The sequence below is a fragment of the Cydia splendana genome, chromosome 7, assembly GCF_910591565.1.
Source record: "Cydia splendana chromosome 7, ilCydSple1.2, whole genome shotgun sequence".
NCBI lineage: Eukaryota > Metazoa > Arthropoda > Insecta > Lepidoptera > Tortricidae > Cydia > Cydia splendana.
In genome coordinates, this window is record NC_085966.1 from 17,331,213 (window position 1) to 17,341,866 (window position 10,654).

Sequence of the window (10,654 nt, forward strand, 5' to 3'; positions counted from 1 at the left end):
ACATTCACGATACGAAACTTTAAAACGCGTTTAAAACTTCGTAATTAATTCCTCTAAAATTAAAGCTATCCGTTATCGTTAGACTAATCCCCATTAGTCGCTGCTTTTATGTCGGCAAATATTTATGGCTCGATGCAAAAGGCGAAGATTAGTCTTGCCAAGACAAACGATCCTGTTCTTCTTACTTTCTTACATGACAAAGACGCAACTTTGCCGAGTCGACGTTTCAGGAGTGCTATTCTAGTAGCTTGCTTGGCGTGGACGAGTCGAACAAACGAAAATAAATTCTACAGATAAGCATAGATTATGCGATCATTCTTATGAAACTCTCAATGAAAAAGCAAATACCTACTGTTTTATTACAATAGTGGGATCTTTACAAACATGCCATTAATCGCGCGCGCCGGTGAAGTAACCTTACGGCTCGACCACGACATTGAGCGGCTTGCGACGGCGGCAGCGACAACCATAGGTGGGAACTAGGGTTTGCACGACAGATCCGAAATGTATGGGAAGATCCGCGGATCCGGATCCAGATCCGGATACTTTCATACATTTGGGATCCGGATTGCAAGCCCTAGTGGGAACGAAAGGTCCGATCGCTGTGCCTCACTCTAACCCATATTTATCGCTGCCGTCGTCGCAGGTCGCTCAATGTCGTGGCCGAGCCGTTAGGGTTGACAACAATTTTAGAAATGAGAAATTACATTAGAGCGCGCCCGAGCAGCGCGGCGACCTCGCGCCCGCCGCCAGCCTCGGGGACCCGGCGCCCCTGCCGCCATCGTCACCGCCGAGCCTCGTCGAGCAGGTTGCATCGGGGCCGCGCCTCGCTGAGCCGACTCCATCGCTGCCGTGCCGCGTCGAGCCGGCTCCTTCACCGCCGAGCCTAGTCAAGCTGGCTCTATCGCTGCTGACCTATGTCGAGCCTGCGCCGTCCCCGCCTCGCCCTGTCTCGCCAGCGCCATCATCGCCTCGCCTCCCCTCGCCGCCGCGCCGCCCGCGCGCGCCCGGCCGCCGCACCGTGCTGTACTCGGACGAGGTGGGCGCCGGCCTCGGCGTGCTGCTGGCGCAGCGCTTGTCGCAGGGCGTCATCAACGACTGTCACCCGGGGGCCTCTGTCGATCGTCTGATCGAATGTATTTCTGCGGGCGAGTTTGACCGCGACTCGACGCTTGTAGTTTTATTAGGGAATAGTGTAGACTGTACTAAGCGAGATATCTTAAAATTATCCGCTACGCTGTCGGCGATTGACCGGGGAGAGGTTGCTAAAATAATTATCTGTGCGCTCCCTTATAGAATGTCGAGCAAGGTCAATAAGAGGGTATTTCATTACAATTCTTTATTGTATAACCTTTCCTTGTACAGTAGTACGATTTCGTATTTTGATACGAATAAATTTATAGAAGATTTTGTTATGCCCCATAAAAGAACCTACCTACCGAGAAGATGTCTAGTAGAGTGTGCTAACCTGTTAGCATATAATATTGAAGACCCCGTCGTGGCTAGCACGGCGTCTAATAGCCTTAAGTCACGTAGTATTATACGCCTTGGTAGCGTAGGGTTTGAAATGGAGCCGCCTGCGGGCTCAGCACGGTTCCATTTTTATCGACTATCACTATACGCGTCCCTTTCTCACTTACATACTTGTTAGAACGTGACAGGCATGGTGAGAAGGAATAAAAACGCGACCGTGCTAAGCCGCCTGGTGATTTGAATTTAAACTAACCGCTACGACAACGTGTGCACCAGCCGGCTCCGTTCCTATTGATCACTGTGATGCTAGTATGTTTGGTAAAACCAATTTATTGAACTTAGTTCATCAAAATATCCAAGGATTTACCTGTAAGGAACACGAAATTGATTTGTTTATACAGTACTCGAATATTGACATTCTCTGTATAACTGAGCACTGGCTTAAAGGTCATGAATTTATGTTTAATTTCAATAATCATAGTATAGTAAGTTCATTTTTTAGGAGATCTTGCAATCGCGGCGGGTCATTGATAATGGTAAAACATAATTTAAAAAGTAAGGAGCGTAAAGACATTGTTGACATGTCTGTGGAACGCCTTATAGAACTTTCTTGTGTTGAATTGGAACAATTTATAATTATATGCGTGTACAGGCCCCCATCGGCAGACTATAACTTATTCGAATCAGTCATAGATGAAGTACTTAGTAGTGTTTTTGGAAGTCATAAAAATATAATTGTATGTGGTGATTTCAATATTAATTTGCTAGAAAATTCGTCATTATGTGGAAGGTTACTAAATACTTTCAAATCCTTCAATTTAGTCAATTTATTTTGTGAGCCCACTCGAGTCACAGCAACCAGTGCTACATGTATAGATAACATCTTTAGTAATAATGACGCGATTAGTAAATCTGTTATTAACAACCTATGTTCTGACCACTGTGGACTAAAAGCTTCTTTCAGCGGGAAAACTGAAGAAATTCCTCAAGACACTTTGTGCAGGCCGATTTCCGAAAGTCGCCTAGGTTTATTCAATCGTAATATTACTAAACAATTATGTTGTCTTTCATGTACCCAGGAAAACCCTGACTGTTTGAGTTCCGAGTTGTTTAATTGTATTAAAAAGGAATTTGATGCCTGTTTCATTCAGAAAAAGGTGCAAGGCAAGGCCAAGACTAAATTTAGCGACTGGGCTACACCGGATATTCACGAGAAAAGACGCCGGCTCTACGACTTATATGATTTAAAGGCAACTGATAAAAGACCGGAATTTCTGGAGTACGTCAAGAATTATTCTAAATCTTTTAAGATGTTGTGTGTCGCCGCTAAAGTCGATTATTTGTCGAAAAAGATCCTAAATTCCAGCGATAAAGTCAAAACTGCATGGCAAGTTATCAGCAATGAAACTGGAAAACGTAAACTGAAGGATCCGCACTACAACCTACGAATTGCTGACACTTTAGTAAGTTCCGACCGTCAAGTGGCAGATCATTTTGAGCGGTTTTTCTCGAATATCCCGGTAGAAACAACAAGATCCCTTAATTCATCGCCAGACGTCGCTGAAGAAATTTTGAAGACAAATGTGGCAGCATGTACAGAAATCTTCAAATGTTCGTATGTCTCTCCGAATATAGTTCTTAAGACTTTTAGGTCTTTAAATTTAAAGAAAACAGAAGATCTTTGGGGCCTGTCTGTCAAAGTATTAGATTCCATTATTGAGTCAATTACACCATACTTAGCTGAGATTTTCAACAGATGCATTGATGCTGGAATTTTTCCAGATATTATGAAACATAGCAAAATTATCCCTCTGTTTAAATCAGGAACAAGAACAGATCCCACGAACTTTAGACCGATTTCAATACTACCGGCATTAAGCAAAGTGTTCGAGAAACTTATTCTGAATCAACTATTGTCACATTTCAACAGAAACAAACTGCTTGATAGCAATCAATTTGGTTTCACCAAAGGTCGATCAACTACTGACGCCGGTGCGGTACTTATAAAACACATCTTTGATGCCTGGGAAAAAGCTCAAGATGCTGTTGGAATTTTCTGTGATCTGTCAAAGGCATTTGATTGCGTTGATCACGAAAATTTAAAGAGAAAATTAAGCCGCTATGGGATAAAAGCTAGTGCCCTTGACCTGGTCTCATCGTACCTTTCGGATAGAACTCAGCGAGTAGTTATTAATGGAACTCAATCGGCGGGGTCCCCGGTAGCCCTCGGAGTGCCTCAAGGTTCAATTCTTGGTCCCTTCCTGTTTTTGGTATACATTAATGACTTACCAAAAGTTGTGCAAGATAGACATGATATAGTGTTATTTGCAGATGACACTTCCCTTATATTTAAAGTGGACAGAAAGGAAAATAGCTTCGAGAGCATTAATGACGCGCTATCTACCATAGTAAACTGGTTTACGGCAAACAATTTGCTTTTGAACGCCAAGAAAACCAAATGCATCAAGTTTACGCTACCTAACGTCAAGCAGGTAAATAACAGCAAGATTAAAATAAAAGGTGATACGCTGGAATTTGAGGATCGAACTGTTTTCCTGGGAGTCACTCTAGACTCCAAACTGCAATGGCATGCACATATAGGCACTCTAGCCGGAAAACTTAGTTCAGCAGCCTATGCAGTGAGGAGAATCAAACAGCTAACAAACGTAGAGACGGCCAGGCTGGTATACTTTAGCTACTTCCATAGTGTTATGTCATATGGAATTCTGTTGTGGGGAAAAGCGGCAGATATTCAGACAATATTTGTGCTGCAAAAACGAGCTGTACGTTCCATCTATGGACTGGGCGCTCGAGTATCCCTAAGAGAGAAATTCAAAGAAGTTAACATTCTTACCGTTGCATCTCAATACATACTAGAGAATATTATGTATGTTCGGAAAAACATCCACGAATTCAAGGTTAACAGTGATATCCATAACTATAACACTAGAAACAAACATAAGCTTGCCGTGCCCGCCCACCGCCTCCGTAAGGTTAGTACGTCTTTCGTCGGGAACTGTACACGTTTTTATAACAAAGTCCCCACTGATGTAGTGAATTTACCACTTCACAAATTTAAGTCGCACATTAAGCGCTCCTTGTTAAGTAAGGCGTACTACACTGTAAATGATTTTATAAACGATAGAGATGCCTTTAAGCAGGTAGCTTGATTTCATTAGTATAATAAGAGCTAAATAAATATTGTTTTTTTTTTTTTACATTGTGAATTAAATATGCTAGTGTCCAGTAGAATTGACACATGAGACAATGATGTTCTCGCTTGATTAAATTGTTTAATTTAATTTTAGTTTTGGACACTTGGAGACCTTATACATCTCTAAGTATTTATTTATATATTTTATTTTTGATTGTACATACCTATATTTTTAATGTTTCTGACACTTAGAGACCTTTACATCTCTAAGTCAACTTAGGCTAGTAATTATGTGAAGCTATACTGTCTTTTTATGTAACATACGAGCACAAAATGCCGTGTCTTACAGCTACTCGTACATGTTATTACTATTTTAATATTATTATAGGCCGGTAGCTTGAACATGTCATGCTCGCTTAAAAGTCTTTGCTTACGGTGGCGTCGTTGATCGGGTCGCCACTTTCCCGAATGAAGGTTGAGGGAGGCGATGGCTGAGATACGCGTCATACTCGTGAACGGGTGCTGTTTGTGGAGACTGGTCTGTTTAAGCTAACACAAGCTATTATACTTAGTAACTTTATTTTTATTAATTAATTACAGTGAGACGCCTCATTCTGCTCTCGTATGTTTCTTTTCTCTTAATGAATGTATTAATTATACAGGATATTGACTCTTGGAGACCCTATACATCTCTAAGGATAACTTGATAAACTATATAATCTTATAGTTCTGACACCTAGAGACATTTACACCTCTAAATATTATAGTTTTTTTATTTGTATTTTGTATCTGTATTTTTTATGTAATTCGACATTAAGAGACCATATACATCTCTTAGTAATTGTAATACGTTAGATTGAATTCTTAGTTTTATTTTATAAAATTATTGATGTTATTATTTTTGCATGTATGTAAATTCAATGATGACGTGTAAAAGTGCCCTTGTGGCCTATTTGCTGAATAAATGTTGATGTTTGATGTTTGATGTGAGTGAAGAAAAGAACATCCGTTTTCAATTTAATTTGTATGGGGAGAACTCATTTTTGTCACAAAATTAAAGCGTGTGGCGGCGTCCATGGGTAAACCCGTCTTATCTGGCAATGGCAAACAACTCGGTTGTTCCTTTAAAGGTGCGCGTGCAGGTATATATTCTATGTTTGCGAGCAAGAGTTTCTTTACAGGTCTGCTATAATGAGATGAAACATTCCGAGCAAGTCTTCAATCTAGAGGCCACAATTGCTGGTTCGCCTGAACATTTGCCTCGTCTCAACTCAACCAGCATTTAGAATGCTTGGCCAGAAATATTTCTGTTGTGTAAGTTTAATCTTGAGTTCCGACATCGCGGAATCGCGCCTTTAATCCTGGTTGTGACGACTTTATTCGTCTTGCAAATTGTTCCTTGTTTCCTTGCCGCTGTTTTGGTGCGTAATATCCGAAAATTATTTTTTATATAGCGACCGAAAAAATGAAGTGCCAGAATGTGCTAAATATTTTATGTTAGCGTCCCTGAATCTCCTGAAAGTTGATACGACTTTTGGCCTTGAGTCTTGAATATGTGTTATCCTCGTGTGAGGTGAGAAGTTTTCCCATGTGAATAGTAATACGATTCTTAATAATTATGTCTCTGAAACTTTTGACAGTTCTTTTGTAAACGCGGAGTAGATGTTTTTGTTTATAAGTAAGTAATCGTAAAATAAGACTGTAGATGGTTTTAATAATGGAATTCCTTATGTGAGACAAATAAAAATCATAGTGAGGTTTAGTGAAGTGCATATTAACAAACTAGAGCCATGTTTCTGGTCAAATCGTGTTAAAATAAAGTATGTCGGATTAGTTAACAAAACAACTTTGTTATGACGGAATATGTTATTAAGAAGTGATAATATGAAATGGACAGTGTTTCGGACAACAATAAATGTAGATGCTAACCCGTAGAAGGTTCATGAATGAGTGCAAGCGCGTATTCGAGTGAAAATTGGGTTATTTTACGTGCATTTTGCAGCCGCAAGTAACGAGTGCATTTTGTAAACAGGAACACACATTATGTGTTTTCCTGTAGTAAATCTATATTAAAATAGTGTAGTGAGTGAAGTCTGTCAAGTGTAAAAATGGTGGAAATAGTTTTAACTATCAAGGAATGTGCATTTAACACGTGAGTAGAAAATTTTGTCGAACCTGGTACTTTTATAGGTTATCTTAGTATAAAAAAATATGTTATCGCTTTTTCACAGTATATAGGATTAATACATAATCTTTCTAACGTTCCAAAGTTTTAATAAGATGCTCTTTTGATTTTCTATCTACATGATTCAATGATTCTCGATTAATAGCGTTTATCAAAGAATTCCCTGTAGGTTGGTTGTATGTATATGTGACGTCCCACGGTCAAAGGTACCTTATGGCGGGTATGGAGTTATGCATACCCCAGTAATCTACAATAAATAAGCTATCGATAACACAAAAGATCAACCTTCTAGGTTGCGTAGTTACAGAGATATGATTTTTTGAAAATAATGTTGTGAAATGAGCAACTTTACGATAGAGAAGTTTTAAGTTTAGCCGCCTAAAAAACTATGTTCCTGAAGTAAGTTACATAGTTGACTACAAATAATAATACCTTATATATCTGAGATTAAAAAAATATTGCGACTTATCAAACTGCACAACGGGACTTAATCGCGTATTTAAGTTTTAAGATTTACCTCCGACGTTTCGAGGACGGCGTTGTCCCCGTGGTCTCGGAGAAGACTGGCTCAAGTTGACATCAACATCTTCTAGCCGCGCGAGTTTTTCGAACTACCCGCACTTGGTCTTGTTTATCAGTTTGAACGTTTTGCGCACTAGGGATGTCACTCTGTCGACACACAACACTAACGATATTCGATTTATCGACTGTCGATATTCGTTTCCGCTTACATTTACTAATGACTGGATTCCATGTGGATGAGATCTTAAAACCCTCGTCCCGATTAAAATTGCAATGTTTTTTGATTTCAATGGCTTCCCGCACTTTTCTACTGTAGAAATGGCGATCCGTGGAGAGGATTTTAGGGTTATGCAGCTCAATCCAGTGGTTTGGTCCTGACTCCAGCAAATGCTCAGCCACCGCAGACTTGTTGACCTGACGATTTTTGACAGCTGCGATATGTTCCTTAACTCTTTCTGCTATTTCTTTCTGCTCACATCCCTTTCTTTCGACATCCCTAGTGCGCAAAACGTTCAAACTGATAAACAAGACCAAGTGCGGGTAGTTCGAAAAACTCGCGCGGCTAGAAGATGTTGATGTCAACTTGAGCCAGTCTTCTCCGAGACCACGGGGACAACGCCGTCCTCGAAACGTCGGAGGTAAATCTTAAAACTTAAATACGCGATTAAGTCCCGTTGTGCAGTTTGATAATGTTTAATAATCGTGAAAGTTTAAATCAGTATATTGCGACTTGTTCTGTATGCAAATAGAAACTTTTGATATCGACTGATTTATGTGTATACTAACCAATCTCTTGAAAATAAAGTTTTATTTCATTTTCACGATTGATTGCAATGAGCTCTCAAGATTTAAATTTTATCTATTAGAAAACGACACTGACAGACAGTTTAAGCAACAAACAATACCGATTTAGAGGTGAAAATGTATTTTCTGACTTTTTCATATAAAATCACAAAATTGAATATTTTTACTTTTAATGTCACACACAATCAATTTTTCTGAGCACATATGAAAGAAATTCTGTCATTCAAATGAAATAAATCCTAAAACCCCAACTAAATACTATATTTAACCCCTTATGCCACTTTAAACTTACATAACAATAACAGTATTTGCTCCATACATTTACGAAAAGGTACCTTATGGAAATAAATCTAATAATACATCACTAGTAAATATCAATCATATTACAGTTTATCTTTTATGAATAGAAAATATTAATTTACATTAAACTGCCCCAAATTTAATTAGTTCTTCGTCATAATAATCTTAAAAAAGACCAATAATTTGTATGTAATGAAAAGGTACCTTGTGATTAAGTTACATGATGAGGCATGATGATGATGGAACAGTTAGGATAAACTAATAATATTTTGGTAATGGTATAAATCGTCTATTTATTATCAATAATATATTTCGGTTTCTATTGAAGATAAGCGGCATTGAGGTTCAATGACCTCAGATATTCCATAAGGTAATGCGTCGGGTATTGGCATTTTTCAGCAAACCAATGGCCGATTTACTGCATGCGACCAAACCAAATGAAGATTATTCTAGTTAAGAAAGACTTGACGAGAGTAACTTTGGTATAATAGCAGACTACTTGGATTTGTGATGTCGGTCTATGTACGGTCATAATATTTGCGAGGCGCCCCAACCAGAACTGAAATTATCAAATTAGTTTTGCAGAATGCTAATACAGGAAATTGGTAGAGAACTACCAAACTTCTTTTCCCGTATTGACTAGTTTTTTTGGGAATTTTCAATCTTTTTTCCATAAGGTACCTTTTCTACTAAACTCTGAGACGACATTACTAGGCTTATAACTAACTTATAACAAAAATAAAAACAGGTAAACAAACGTTACGCATTAAGGTTTCAGATCACACAATAAAAAAAAATTGAGTATTTTTTTCACCTCTTTACAAAACATTTCATATCTCCGAAACTAGAAACCCTCATAAGGTACCTTTTCCCGTGGAACGTCACATATGTGTAGATATTTACGTACTGCGAATTGATTGCTGTGAATTGATTTTAATAAATCAGACAATTTTGCAGTTTTATTAGGACCATTTTATGGCTTCATTTTATTTAAATTATTTTAGTTTCGTGATCTATCTTTTTTTATACAAGTTGTTTTGGATATGTAGCTTAATAATACAAACTGGAGTGGAGTTACGAATTAAAAAAAAAATTACGGTCAGTAGATTAAGAACATCTAGGTACCTACTTAGTTCCTAAGAGACCTAGATGTCTAACAGTATTATGATTCGGGTTTTGTGTTAACTAAGTATGATCAAATTAAGTGAGATAACGTGCGTTTGAGGTCATCATTATTTTCCTCACGTTGTCCCGGCGTTTTTCCGCGGCTCAAGGGAGCCTGGGGCCCGCTTGGCAGCTTGTCTCGAGAATTGACGTAGGCACTAGTTTGTAGTGTAGTATTTAGTAGTGTACAGTGAAATTTCGGGATACTTGACTACTTCAGTCACATTGCTCGCTGGCAACCGGATATTCGTGACAAGATGCTTGTGCTGCCTACTTGTAGAAGATAGAAGAGGAATTCCTTAGCTACAGTGTGATTAAGTAACAACAATCACTGCTACTGCGAAGGAATTTCAAAACACAATATTTCGGATAGAAGAAAGAAGAGGAATTTTATTTTGAATGATCGATAGAAAATTTATGTAATTTAAAAAACTCATCATCATCATATCAACCTTTTGTCGCTTACTGCTGAGCATAGGCCGCTTTTCGAGTACGCCAATTTTTAAACTAAGTTATTATTATATTTTAATATGAGGTAGTTAAAATCAAATAAAATTAAGCCAATGTTTTGTGAAGGGATAATAATTGTTGTATGGTTGTAGGTAAATTTTTATTTGGTGTAATGTAATTATGTGACGTCAATAACCTTAGGTTACTTACTGACGTTATTTGAATATGGTTTTAAGCATAGGTATGTGGTAGGTTGCTAATACTGCATCAGGCGACGGGGTCGGCCGACGCAAGCGTGGTAGCGTACTATCAACGCCGAGCTGCGGGCAACTGGACTGATTTAGTACAGTCAATATTTATGGGTTATAAATTTTTAAAACACGTTCCGGGTTTTAGTTCTGTTTTTTTTGTGGCTTATGTTCATTGAAACAAAACTTTGTTTGCTCAGTATTAAGGGGATGACATCAGAATAATATGATAATTAACCGGTGTATGATTATAGCGAAATAGTTTATTTTTTGGGCTCTTGGCAGAGCAATAATTAAACATTATATCAACTATCTGAGGTTGACAGTGGAATAGTTGAGCGCGTCTCAGAAATT